This window comes from Pinus tabuliformis, chromosome 6 (genome assembly GCF_031772625.1).
Source record: "Pinus tabuliformis cultivar Carrire ecotype Pingquan chromosome 6, CPIR1, whole genome shotgun sequence".
NCBI lineage: Eukaryota > Viridiplantae > Streptophyta > Pinopsida > Pinales > Pinaceae > Pinus > Pinus tabuliformis.
Window position 1 is genome coordinate 2,107,012,921 of NC_142292.1, and position 15,148 is coordinate 2,107,028,068.

The 15,148-nt window shown below is 38.3% G+C and overlaps 1 protein-coding gene across 2 annotated transcripts in view; it reads right to left on the reverse strand.

Annotated features, from left to right (window-relative positions):
• LOC149267666 (dol-P-Man:Man(7)GlcNAc(2)-PP-Dol alpha-1,6-mannosyltransferase-like) overlaps positions 1 to 15,148 on the reverse strand; it is a 542,356-nt gene that overhangs the window by 249,180 nt on the left and 278,028 nt on the right. The gene's annotated exons all lie outside the window — the stretch shown is intronic.

Sequence of the window (15,148 nt, forward strand, 5' to 3'; positions counted from 1 at the left end):
TCTCAGTAGTAGAGAGAATTTGAAATAATAGATAGCTATTAATGTATTTAAAAAAAAATAGATAACGTAAATGCTTCTGGTATCAAAGAATGTTTATGTTCTAGTTTTATTATTGTCAATACTTTGTGAAAATGATTGATAATATTTTTCTTGTAAAAATTATAAATTTAACTTAAAAACTACAAAATTATTTTACTAGGAATTTGATGAAGATGAAGCTGGTCTTGAATATGAACAATGAAATAAAAATAATGGATTTAAAAAATCTCATGTTTATCCCAAGGTTACATTATATTATATTTTGTTAAATTGAAATCATTTCTATGTAAGCATGGTGGATATAAATGGATCTATGTGTGAAACTAATTTGAAATAAACTATTTCTTCTCTTTTTTGGATGGATGTGTTGAATGGTGTTGTCATTGATGGAAACACACATACTCCCACTGCGATTAATGCTCTGGCTGTCTCCATGTTTCCGATCTTACTTTCCTGATTTTTCTCCCCCTTTGACATCAATGGCAAAGGAATACTCCCTCTGACGAAATATCTCCCTCTGTGTTCTTGCAATATACCTTTCTTCCCTTTGACTGCTTCTCTCCCCCTGACATGCTATGCCTCTCATAGCTTATCACAACTGATTGCACCTGTCAATATGCATTATTGAAAATATTTACCTCTATGATAGAGACAGCGAGTCCTTCTTGACAGCTTGTCCATGACTTTTCCTTCCAAAACTGCTACACCACACAATGCTGATTACAGTTCTGGCGACTTCTTCACATTTGCCATCTGAAGGATAGATCTTCAACTTTGCAACCACTGCTACTTAGACTGCCCCTCTTAAATATTTATAGGACAGGAAATCTTAATGTTGGATTATTCAGAACAATGTATAAACCAACTCTACAACCGGATCATCCTGAACTGTGATATCTTCCATAGTACTTGTGGATTCATCATGGCTTTGCTACTTTAGAAATCGTGAGAGCACGACCACCAGGACTTCTACATTTTCCTGATCATCTTGCTTTTGTTTTCTTCTCCAAACTTTCTTGTACCTGATATTAGAGGTCTCCTTCATGGAAGATTCCATCATGTATCTGCAATCACAAGCTATATATCCATAGATATGGCATTTGAAGCATTCTATATGGTACCTGTGTTGAAAGAATTTGTTATTGATGTCAAAGGGTGCCTTGATAAAGATAAAAAACAGATAGGCTGAAAGGAGACTCCAAGAACTTTCCAATGAGTATTTACTTGCCTTTTAACTCCCCTTCATCAAAGAGAAACATTCTTTAAGGAACAAAAAGACCTAATTTAGCCCTTGACAGGTCAGTCCCATTGCCAAGAGACATGTTTCATGAGAGGACAAATTTGTATAGATATAAGTTGTGGCTCCTCATTCCATCCAACTCAGTCAAGCATAACAAGAACACATTCGATATGAGGCAAGATAGAAAAGTTTCACAACTCATGAGCCAGGAGCAGATTAAGTAAGGAAGATGAGGGTCTCATTGGGTTTTCTTGTCATACTTTTATGGGTTTTTCGTGGGTTCTTGGATCATATTTGAACAAAGTTTTGACCCACGTACATCCACCTTGAGCACACCTCTGAGCAGAAAATTTTCAGCCTTCATTTCAGTAGTAACTCAGTGTCATGATCCCAACAAATATTTTTTCTAAGGAGAACTCGCAATTTTGCAATTTTGGCAATTGATAAATCTTTTGGCATTTGAACTTAGGGAAAAGGGGTATGGAGGCATAAATTAATTTTGAAAAAGCGGAAGAAGGCCAACTTAGGAGAAATGAAAATTAAAATGTTGGTGGGTTCTGGGGGCCGCCCAAAAGGGAAATCGAACCCCTTGGAGAAATTTGAACCACAAGAGAAGGGAGGCAAAAAGGGGAGTTCAAACTAGTGAGTCCACAACTAAGTTGCACGAAACGGGGAAACGCGGAAGCGAAACGAAACGGGGAAGCGAAACGAAACGCGACCTCCCCAAATTTTGGAAACGGGGAAACGCGAATATATATATATATATATATATATATATATATATTAAAAATATTTAAAAATTATTATTATATATATGTGCAATCATAAAGCATGAATGATACATTTACTTACATAAACATTTAAACATTAAGATTAAATTTACATCACATTTACTACCTGGAAACCCTAAAAAAAATTAAAAACAAATAAAAATTAAAAAACAAGTGTTTTTTTTGGGGAAACGTGGCACGTAGGGCCTGGAAACGCGTTTCCGGCCGTACGGCCAAGTTTCCGTTTCGGGAAACGTGGCCGTACGGCCGGAAACGCGTTTCCAGGCCGTACGGTACGCGGAAACGCGTTTCCGTTTCGTTTCCGTACGGAAACGGACCCTGTACCTGCGTTTCCTGCAACTTAGGTCCACAAGGAGGAGAAGGGCAACAATTATAAATAGGAGAGGAGAACTCATTTTTTGGGTTCCTTGATTGTGCATTTTCAGACTTAGAGTTTGCTTGAGTTGTTTAGCCAAGTCAACTAGTGTTGCTTAACACAAGGATTTCCAAGTGGAAAATCCTAACAATCTTTCGTTGAACTGAGAGGTGTCACCCTAGGAGAGAATTTGGAGATGATTGGAGGGTCAATTTTCTAGCTATTACGAGCCATCTCACCACTTGCTTCATCTAGTGCGTGTTTCCTAGAGGATGCAGAGGCAGAAATCCATAGAGCTTGGAAGAGGGGATTCCGAGGGAGCAGCACTTGAAGAAATTGCAGAGATTTTCCTTGAGGGAGAACAAGTCACTTGGGTGATTTGCAGAGCTAGAGATTGTTGCAAATGAGAAGGCCAAATATGTCACTTCTAGGGCCTACGCAAGGTACTTTCTAGGCATAATTGCAACACGGGAGTTGGAGCAAGATTTTGAGCAGGAGTGGGGCAGGAATTCCACACATAATTCTGGGAATATTTTTGCAGAGAATGTTTGGCCATTTGATGGAGGATTTGGAGCCAAAGTGCAACAATATTTCTAGGTTGGCTGTGTTGGAAAATGTAACTCGGTTCGGTCTTCATGATTGTACTTGAAGTCAAAATGTAATATATTTGTCAAGAGAAAAGCAAAAATAAGTTTTATTATTATTGAAATTGACTTGTTAAAGCATGGGTTTCATGCTTGGGTCAAATGTATAGGTCAAGCCTCCATTGTAGCCTTTAGGTTATTGCCAAAGTCAATTTGTAAAGACTCCTCCATCCATCAAAGTCTCCTTGTTATTGAAAGAACCCTCATGAAGTCGGCCTCCCTCAAAAGATCACATGTCGGCTTAATTCATTGACACAACTCTTTATATATTCATGTCGGCTCATTAAAGATGGACAAACAACTATATATATGTGTGTAGGGTCTTCGCTCAGAAGGACAGAATAGAGCTCACATTTTTTTAAAGAGTCTCTTTCGGTAATCAAAGTTCGGATATAATTTTAGAGACATAATTCAGGTAATAAGTTCGCATATCACAATATGATGACTTCAGTTTGGTGCCACTTTAGAAGGAGAGGCCTATTGTCATTACAGAGATAAACTCATATTACAGTGAATTCAATTCGGTGCTATCATAGTGACCTTAACTCGGTGCTCTCACATCATCTTAGTGCTATTACAATGACTTCAATTCAGTGCTATTACATTGATGCTTTCACATTATCTTGGTACTATTATAATGATGCTATCACAGTGGATAAAGGAGCTCATATTGGTTGCAGAGGTGATCTCTTCAAAGACAAGTGTGAGGAAGACTGACAGCTACAGGAAGCCATGGAACTGAAGCATGACAAGGTTGACTTGATGGATGCAAGATGTCTTGGTTTAGATTGTAAGGGTCTTGGTTGTCTCATCGTTTGAATCTACTAAAGGAAGAATTTGTGACTGGGTTTTCCCCTCGAGGGGTGTTTTGCGCTAGCAGTGTGCCTACATCTTGTGTTCTCATCTATTTGTTGCTTGGCATTAATCTTGATGAAAAAAAAGATAATTAAAAGATCTAATACTAATAATGAGAACATCACAAGTTAATGTCATAATAAGGGAAATCGTTTAATTGCCACCCTTATGGATTTCCAACATGGTATTGAAGCTATGGTCAAGGTCAAACGCAGTTTGAAGAGCAGTTTTTACATCTTTGAAGCTCCCTCAGTAAGAAGTTTTGTTTGCATGTGTCTTAAAGATCATGACAATTAAATCAAGATCCCTCAAGGTGACAACACGGTGATATTTTAGTGCTACCAAAGAACGGAAGTTTCGGTGCCATCTCAAAGAGGAAGTTTCGATACTACTACAGTTTGTTCCTTTCAAGAATGGGTTCTGAGCATTTCTTTTCGGTGAAGGCACAGTTGATGAAAATATGACTTCGCTATATATATATATATATATATATATATATATTGATTGCAGAAGATGGTTTCAATGCTACCACTGTGACAAGATCTCAATGCAATAATCTCGATATGCTTTCAGTAACCACAGAACTCGCACTATAATGAGACTCTCAATGATATATTACAGTAAGGTGATCTGGTTTATATGGTCATATATTACAGTAGTATCACAACAAAGAAATTTGGACCAACCTTCAAACAATAAGGATCGATAAATTCACAATCTAGAAGAGATATATATTGCTCAAAAGGTTTTACTTCAGTGATATCTCAGAAGTAAGTACAGTGTGAAATTCAAATTCATCACAGTGAAGAAATTCGGACAATAGAATAATTTGGATTATCTTAAGGAATTAAGTTCGTAAGTCAAAACAACTTCAGAAATGGAAGAAGTCACTGTCACAATCATAAAGAAGATTTCGAGCTCATTGATGTGTTGAAGCACTAAGTGCTGAAGTAGTGATAAGATTGAAGCAATGATATCTGCATACAGTGAAGTAACACATTCAGTCTACAACTTGTTGAGGAAAAGGATCTCAAAATAGCTGCCTATGGAAATCTTCCAATGATCTAAGGTATCTATGACTACAAGAAGTATTTAGGTTGAAGAGAACTCAAAGTCTGGAAAGCACTAAGAACAAGCTCAAGGAACTTGTTGACACCTAATCATTGGGATTGGGTGAATATATGTAAAATAGTGTAAATAGTAAATAAGGAGAATAGGAATATGAAGAGACACTAGGAGGTGAAGCCCAAGAGTCTCTCCCTCCATGAATATATCCAAGAGAAATCTTAATACAAAATCACAATTTGCATTGTGGAGTTACATATTGGCCTGACATGGTACTAGAGCCAACTACATTTTTTAGTTTTCATGCCCTTGTAACTCCCTTCTGCCATTTCTACAGTCTGGCATGCTCTCTGTCCTCTGCATTAGTTTTATTGAATGCATGAATGGTATGCGTTTGGTGAACCCGACGTGATTTTTTTTAACTATGATGTGGTTTTGGTATGCGTTTGGTAATACAGCAGCACCACACTGCCTCTCGACTCCTCCATACGCCAGTTGTTAATACAGTTCACCACTCTAGTCCATATGCTGCATAACACTTCTCACCTACACATGCCTCTCTCCCAACTACGCACTGCCTCCACAAATGTTGTATATATTATACCACTCAAGCTTTTATAGGTCCTCTCCCTCGAGCCTCGGCCTCACCGACCTAACTTGCATACCTCAGCTCCAGCGCCTTGGCTCCTCCCATGCACAGTGGATGCCCTACGCCTCACTTGCGTACCTCGGCTCCTCCCACGCAGAGTTGACGACCTACACATTGCGCTCCATAGTTGACTCCACAGTCCATACACCCCCCTTCCATATGTGAATCCGCTCCTGGCTTTTTATTACATACCACGCTGCCATACCGGCTTCTCCATATCGTTTTCTCCATCGGTTTTGTGCGTTGTGTATTATGTTACACGCTCCACCAATATAATGTTGTCGACTCTCATTCAGATCGACTCTCGAAGACAATAATACACAAGACTCTCATTCAATCGTTGAGCTCTCCCCCATATTGCGATGACTCCGGAAGACACTACTACACAAAATACAGATCACAGAAGCCTCAAATCATTAATTTTCAACCTATACAGGAGGGAGAAATTAAGAGAAATTCGATTATTAGAACAATTCAGATCATTGATTGCAAAGAAGAAGTCAAATCTCACCTCCCTAATGAGTTCTGACTTATTCACTTATGGATCTATTCCTGATGATGAACCACAGAGGTTGGTTCGAAACGTCGATTCCTACAAACATGAATGCGATGACTCCGGAAGATAAGATAAGATAAGATAAGATAATTTTATTAATGTCCAACAAATGACCATAATAGGTCAATGGAACTGTCAGTTACAAATGATTACATTATGCAAGTCGGTGGACCAAACGGTCCCCTTTAACATTTCTATTTAAAAGCAAGAAATACATCTAAAAGTAAATGAAGAGTCAAGAAGCTTCGGAACAAAGCGCTACGATGAAGCAGCGAAGGAGAAGAGGAATAAGAAGAGGGGGGGCGGGGACCCTGTCTAACCCCTACTCCTAACATCCGAGGTCGAGAGAAGAAAACTAAGAGAAGCTCGTCAAAGTCTACTATCTTGTGGGCATACTGGGCTGTCGTTGATGTCTCCTAGAAGTTCTAAAACGCCTCATAGGGGTGGAACTGATCCTGGAGCGCTGGCGCAGTTTGGTGGTTCGGCCCCCCCGAGACCATACTGATCTGGTTTCAGTGTCTTTGGGTCGGTCTATGATTCTTTTGGTGCCTCGCGCTGAGGGTAGTGCTCTAAAGAAGTCCATGATCTTTTGTGTGGTGTCTGGTCTAGCTGGTGGCTGAAGAAAGAGGGCCCGGAATCTGAAGGCCTCTTGGAGATAAAGTGCTAGGCATCTCTAGTCAACATATCTGAGGAAGCTGGACAAGATCTGAGAAGACCTGAAGAGACAATGGAAACGGCCCCGAATCTCGTAGTATGCAGGGCATCCGAAGATGAAATGTGTCTCTGTCTCTATCTCCTGTAAGTGACAAAGCTGGCAGATCCTATCTGCTCTATCAGTGTGGTGGTCTGTTTCCACCCGGAGTCTGTGAGATCCAACTCTGAGCTGCCCAAGGGGGATTCTAAGGGCATGCATCCAATGTTGGAGGTCTGATGATGAGCCCATCCTTGATCTCCAAGCAATGTTCTGTGTAAAAGGCCATTTTAGGGCGCAACCCATTGGGAGGGTTGGTCCATGTAATCTGAATGTAACGTTTGTAAATATCTTCCTTAATGATTTTGTTCAGCTCTTGTTGATTGGGAAGGAGGTGGCCTGGAGCATTCAGAGAGTATTGAAAAGGAGGGAGACGCTCAATCTGGATTCCTGAAGCCTCCAGAATCTCTGTCACACCGGTGTACCAACATTTGGATCGGCCTGTCTGTAAACGGGCGATGTTCTCCAAGGAGCAATATGCTAAATATGGGTATCTGTCACGACCCTCCCTCACTTCTGCCAGGCCACGAAGTCTGTGCAGGAGTGACACTAGCCTGAATATCACCTCTAGGCAGAAAGGTTGAGCCCCGAACTCGGCTAGAAGGATGTGCTGTGGAACTATCTGCTTGCACCTAATAAAACGGCGTAGAAGGAGAGTCTGGACACGTTCCACTGAAGCCCAATCTGATTCTAGGAGAGAGGGGCCCCAAATTTCTTAGCCATAAAGCACTGTGGGCCAAACCAAAGTATCCATGATGCACATTTTGGACGAGATGTCTTGGAAATGGTGCCAGAAACACTATCTCTCCATAAGGGCTAGGGAGCCATACCCTTTGTTGATCCGAGGTTGAAGGGCTAGCTGCAGGCTGAATCGAGGTCCTGAAAACTGAACTCCCAAATATGTATAGGCGCTGACAATCTCGATCTCTTCTCCTTTGAATAGGAAATCAATACTACACAAGACTCTCATTCAATTGTTGACCCCTCCCCCATATACACCCTTCCCTAAATACTTCCTCCCCTATATACTCCCTCTCCCATATATATCCTCCCCCATATAACAACTACACAAATAATATCGTTGTCCTATATATATCAGATTGCAATTTTACACCAGAACTGCATTTTTTTACCACTAGAAGTGCAATTTTTTATATATTGGTAGCAGAGTACATTTTTAAGATAAATTCACTAATATCAATTGTCGAAGTAGTCCTCTCTAGGAAAGAGAACTATCCTGAATGGTCGCGGAAGATAAAACACACTCTCATTTGCAATGAGTTGTGGAAAGGAGTTTGTGTAGGAGAAGGAGATGATGAAGAACCTGCAAAGCCCACCTCAGATAAAGAGATCGCCATTTGGGATTACAAGAACAACAAGGCCTATGCCTTGATTGCAACATCTGTAAATGAAGAGGTGATTCACTATATTTCACCATTTTCAAATGCTTTTGAAGCCTTAAAGCAGTTGAATGAACTCTATGTCTCACACTCTGAACTTGAAGTTGTCCAATTAATGATTAAATTGTTCAGCCTTGAAATGAAAAATAATGACCCTCTTGCTTTAGCATCAGAAGTAAGATCTATTATGCATGATATCAAAACCACTGGTGTTCAAATAGACATTCCTCTCATAGCTTATGTCAAGGCACTATCACTAACTTATTCAAATTATCTTGAGTCATTGCAAGAAAGTGGAAACCTCAAGGAGATTACCTTTGACTCCCTTGAGAAGAAGGCTTTTGGGAAGAAGACAACTCCTCAGTCTTCTGAAGAAGTTGTGTCTTGCACATAGAGAGAAGAATCATGCTCAAGACTCTTCTAGAGGAAGAGGTGGCCAAAGAGGAAGAGGAAGAAGAAATTTTAGATGCAGGGGGGCAGACAATTTCAAGGAGAAAAGTCTGATCTTCATTGCATACCTCAAATAGAGATGGACATGATGCATCTACATGTAAGTTGCCTTGGGACAAAATTGAGTAGGAAAGAAATGAAGCCAAAGGTAAAACTCATGACAAAGAGAAAGGTAAAGCACATGAATCTACTCACTATGTTGTGGTACATTGTAATATTGGAGTAACTGAAGACTTGTTTAACGCTTCACTTGCTTCTTGGAAAAATGATTGGTTGCTTGATTCAAGAGCAGCTTGCCACATGACTTTGAGAAGAGATTTTTTTGAAGAATTTACTGACAATTTTGATGGAGCAGTATACTTTGCAGACAAATCAAAACTCAAGCCATCAGGGCTTGGCACCATTAGGCTCAAATTGCCTAGTCTTCCAGACTTTCTTCTACACGATGCTTTATATCTCCCACAGCTAAGGAAAAACTTGTTGTCTTTGGTCTACATCTGCTAGCAAGGACACTCCATTCATATGTTTGATGGCAAGGTTGAGGTCAGAAAAGCATCAGATCACTCACTTGTCATGACGGGGATAGAAGAAAGACTTCTCAAGCTGCAAGGTAACTCTACTCGTGCACAAAAATTCTCATACAATTCTCATTATGATGAAGGTACATTTCCATCAAGTCTTTTATGGCATGCTATATTTGGACACTTGGACTATGACAACCTTTGCTTGTTGAAGAAAAATGGTGCTACTGGTTTGCCTACAATTCCTAGGAAACTTAAGGAATGTGATGCTTGTATTCTAGGAAAGCATAGAAAACAATTTTTCATGATTCACATTCCAAAGCACATAAAAAACTTGAACTCATTCATTCAAACTTATGTGGCCCAATGCAAATGGAAATAAATATATGATGGCATTTAGTGATGACTACACCAGGATGTGTTGGGTTTATTTATTGAAGAACAAATGTGACGCTTTTCAAACATTCAAGAACTTTCATGCATGGATTGAAAATGATGCACAATCTTATATTGGATCTATTTGCACTGATAATAGAAAAGAATACACTTCAAATGAATTTTAAAACTATCTTCGCTAGCATGGGATCAAACTTCAAACAATTGTGCCTTATAATCCCCAACAGAACGGAGTAGCTGAAAGAATGAATAGGACAATCTTAAATATGGTACGTTTCATGATATTTTTCAGGAATGTAAAATTGATGTTTTGGGCTGATGCAATTCTATGTGCTATGTATGTAAAGAATATATGTCCATCTAATGCTATTAGAAACAAGACTCATGAAATGTGGTATGGCCACATTCCTTCGGTAAAGCATCTCAGGATCTTTGGTTCCACTTGTTATGCCTTGATACCAAAGGAACAAAGAAACAAACTTGATGCAAGTAGTCCTAAGTGTATTTTCTTGGGATATTCAAATACCTCCTGTTGACCACTATGTGTCAACGACCCATAGTAGTACACCCCCTTTTCTTGCAAAAGGGATAGCGCCTGATCGATGTGTTCGTGTCGTCCAGATATCATCATCTTATAATGTAAACCCATTCTGCATGTATATGATGTAAATAATCTCAAAAGATCTGTGTCATGTATGTAATTGCCTAGGTAAACCTATTTTTCTAGTGACGATTTACATTCCAGGTGGTTTTTTGTCTCACTAATCCATTCTTAGATGGTCAGTAGAGTTTTCCTTCAGCCTTACCCCAAAGCCAGAGTGAATTTTGTCATTGGGATCTTAGGTGAGTCTTAGTGTTATAGATCGAGTCTATGTAAAAGTGATTTGGGAATAATCATAACTATTTGGTTAGGTTATTTTATTACAAATTGCTTGGTCTGCTGGATTATATTTGTGTCGCAGAAATGAGTAGTCTATGAGGGTCTATTTCAGATGGGTTTTCCCCCTTCTGATATAAAAGATATGAAAATTATGATGTAAAGTGTATTGAGGGTTGGAAAAATAATTTATCCCCTCATAGGTTAATTAATTAAATTTTCTAGCCAAAAATTAATTAAAATCCTATGCCAGAAAATTTAATTAATTATAGGTCCCAGGTAAATTTAAATTTTCCAAAGGCAAAATTCGTTGGTCCTTATAATTCAAATTTTAAAAGGTCCCAGGACTAAGATAAATTGATTATTTTGCTAAATTTTAAGCCTTTAGTCCCCGGGGGTTAAGTCAAAGTCAAATTTTTGAGGAAATTAACTCAAAAAATTTATTTTTGAGTTAATTAAAATGCTTTTAATTGAAAATTTTGAATTTCCTCAAGAATTTAATATTTCGACGGATGAAATTAAAAAAAAAAAAATTAATTCTCATCAACGGTCGAGATTGCTTTGACAAGGATCACTCGAACTAGCCGTTGGAAGATTTATCTTTATATAGGAGGTCATTTGTCAGTTAATCCATCTAATCTTTGAGTCGTGTGCTAAGTGAAAAGCTCTCTTGTAATCTTTTTATGAACAATAAAGAAAGACTTTGGGGTTAATTTCCGCTGGTCTTACTCTTCATGGAAATACTGTAAGATGTGTCATTTTCATGCATAGATTTCTTTTTAGCCATTGATGATAGCTTTCTAAAGTGTGATTTGAGTACAGGGATCTTGCTCAGTCGCTGGGGTTTAAATGATAATTTAAGTTTTGAATATAATAGCAGGTATCTCTATTTATCTGAAATTTTATTATCATTTTCTCGCTCTATTTTAATGGTTGAATTGAGTTTTGTAGGAAAGTTTTGATTTTTAGGATCATTGGGCATTCGGGGAAGTTTTCAGTTGGACCAGCCAACTCCCGATTTGTATTTTTTGAAGAGCCTAGTTTGATTTGATCCTAGGTTTATCATAAGATTTTTATTGGTGATGCATGAAGGCTTTTGGGCGAAGCACCTCTTTTTAAATTTATATATATATATTTGTTTTTGGTGCTAAATTGATAAATCTGGTTGTTTAAGATCCTTAGATTACCAGATCTGGGAGCAGAGTTGGACTCACACTCACCAGATCTGGTAGTTTTGTTATTCTTTTGCATAGATTTGTAAATTTTTTTAATTTTTCTGACTTACGTTTCTGGGGTTTTATTTATTTTTTGTATATCCGGGTTTTGAGTGTTTTTATTTTCAGGTACAGGTTGCAAATCTGAAGGAGAGGTTTGATTTTAAAGCCAGATCTAGGCCCTGGAGGGTAAGATCTGGGCTCAAAATCATTTTATGCAGGGATAATATCCAGATTTGTTGCAGTCCAAGGGTTTAAATTTTTTATTTTAAATTTGGAAAAAATCTAATAAGGGTTTTACAAGCTGAAGGGTTTCAAATTTTCTAAAAAAAAAAATCGTAAATTCTGGAAAGAAAATTTAAAAAAGAAATTTTGTTGGGAAATTTCTAGGTTTTTTGCCTATTGCCTTTTGCAGTCTTGCTGAAGAAATTTCAATTTCAATTTTCGGAGAGGCCCATAGCTGCAACTCTACATCTTTCCCTTGTTTCCCTTACAGCTGCCTCACTCCCTAACCCACAGTCTTTTCAGTCTCACCATCACCCTCGCAGTCCTATCTCTACGTCTATCCATCCCTCAACGCAGCTTTCTTTCGTTGCCTTTCCTCAATCTTGTACGCGGCTCCATCTTTCTCCCTACATCGTCTCTATCTGCAGTCCACACCTGCATCACCAATAACAAACAGCTCCCACGCTGCTCTTCGAAACCCTTGCTACATCGTTGTCCTCTCGCTACTTGTCCATTGAACATTCTTTGCTACCTCTCCACACAAGCCCACAACCTGCAAACACTGCGCATCTCTCTCATCACTGTCAGCTTGCTCTCCCCGCTGCTCCCTCTCTGCTTTCCCACATCAACCATCCCCTCTCCTCTACACGCAGCTTCCTGTCGCAACCTCCAGAACCTGCGTCCTCCCTTCTGATGGCAAGTTTCCTCATCCTTCCGCTGCCTCGTTTCTACTATCCCTCCTCTCGCTACTGTCGTTGGGCTAACCCGCTGCGGTAGACCTACAAATCAAACCTTTCGATTTCCTTTTTCATTTGTTTAAGTGTATATGGTTAGGTTTTAGGTTGGTTCTTCTTTTTTATAATTCGATTCATTTTTATTTTATTTTGGCCTTTGGTTAGATTTAAGTTCACATTTTTCATTTTTATGATTTTGATTTAAAAAATTCTAAAACTTAAAATTTTAAAAAATTAAGAAAATCATAAATTTTTTAATTATGTGACTTTAAATTTAAATTTAATTAAGTAATTTTCATTTTCATTTTTGGGTCACATACAAAAAAAAAATATTTGCCACATTAAGTCTAGTTTCATAAAACTTAGCACTTCGAAAATTTTTTGTAAGGACTAATCAAATTTGTCAATTCTTAATTCCTTCTTGGTGTCTTTTTGTGCTAAAGGTAAAATCAAAAAGAGATCTTTTGTGGTATTAAGCATTTTTCATTTCTCTATAGTTAAACGCGCTTAAATTTTTTGCACCTAAAGATTAACTATTGGAGAGTGGTAAATTTTCCTAGATTTGGGTCACTAAGAATAAATATTTTAATTCTAGGATCGAAATTGGTTAGCATTTAAATTTCATGGTTGCTTAAAGTATTTGGATCTCTAGAAATTTAATTGCTAGAACATTGTGCATCTATCGAAATTGGTCATGATTGCTTGAATTATTTAATGCTCGTTACATGTTAGACATTTTGCGAATATTTTCAAGCGATTGTTAAAAAAAAATTAGTGGAATTACAATAGATTGCATATCTTTGTTTCCTAAGCTGAGTATTTGTGAACATCTGTTGACATTGATATTAATTGCAAAGAACTTTTTTGTTCTCTTTCAGCTATAATTGTATTAGAAAGATTTGAAATAAGCTTGTATCTTAATTGTAATATCTTCAGGGGTTTTTCAAATATTCATCCATAATGCAGAGATTTCATTTGGGTAGTTGAGAGCTTTTGCGGCACAAGTGTTTTCTGATCCTCGAGTCTAACTTCATCCCATCATCTAGTGCATTCGCATATAATTTAACTTTGCATAGATAAAATTTACTTCCAAGCATAAGCTTGGTCGATAGAGAGATAGGTATCTATCGATCTTTGCTTGAGAAGCCTGTTTTAATAGTACTTGAAACGGTGACCTTACAGTCGTCGGAGCCACAATTCTCTGCAGCGTTAGAGGCACTGGGTATGTTAGAATTTCAGGAGAGGTATCGTTAATCACACCTTAGTGTGCTTCTCCTTATCTTCTCTCTGCCAATTACTACGAAATCAGGCTCAACACAGAAAGGATTGAAGGATTCACATTTAAATAGGCATTTAACTAAAATTAACCAAGATTCTTGCATCTCACATTAGTTTTAGGATCTGCATTTCATATAAGATAGTCATTCATCTAAGCAGCAGTTGCTAATCGATTACTTGGTCTTAATTTCCCTAGCAAGATTGTTGACTCCATAAGGCACTGGTATCAATCGTTTAAAATCTAATCAAATCCTAAGTCTTGCTAAATCTTAATCAAGTACTTGATCGCCTCACTGTGTCTCCCGAACTGGTTGGTTCCCAACTAGTTCTTCTTCATTCCATTTTTCCATAGGGTCTACCCCCTTAGCCTGTTGTAGGGAGACAGCTTAAACGGAGAGATTGGGGATCAAGGTGACAGCCCCCGATCTGAGCCGTTGTCGCGCTGCCTAGACATTTTGTGCGACAACACCTCCAAAGCATACTGTCTCTATGATGAAGTTAATAAGAAGTTTGTTGTATCTTGAGATGTGATCTTTCTTGAATCTTCCACAGTTGACAATGTTGTTGAGCGGAAGCTTGATCGCTTGGATAGATTTGGACATGCAAAGTCGTTTCAAGAATTTGATAATCAGATTCCACAGCTTGAAGGGGGGATTCCTGTACTGGATCAATCTGTGAAATCTTCTCCCGAAGCAATCTCTCCCCCACATGAAGCTCTAGCCACTGATGATACTTTGAGTGATGTGATTGACATAATTGGGAGACTAAATCTTGACTCAGCCCCAACTCCGTCAACTGAGCAACCTGGGCCATCTTAGAAAGGTCCTCCAAAATGGATGACAAAGACACTTGAAAGTGTTCATCCTGATGAGGTTGGAAAGATAGGAACAAGAAATTCAACTAGGCAAAATGGAGGTGATGTAGACGATTTTGATTCACCTATTGATATGGATGTTTCTTATGATTGAAAACTAAATTTTGTTGATTTGGGGTAGCATTGGATATGCTCTAGCCACGAAATTTGGTGGAGAGGTTGGGGCACATGAGATCTCCAATACTCAGAAAGGGTTTGGGCAGATTCTAAACAGATCAGGAGATATTAAAATAA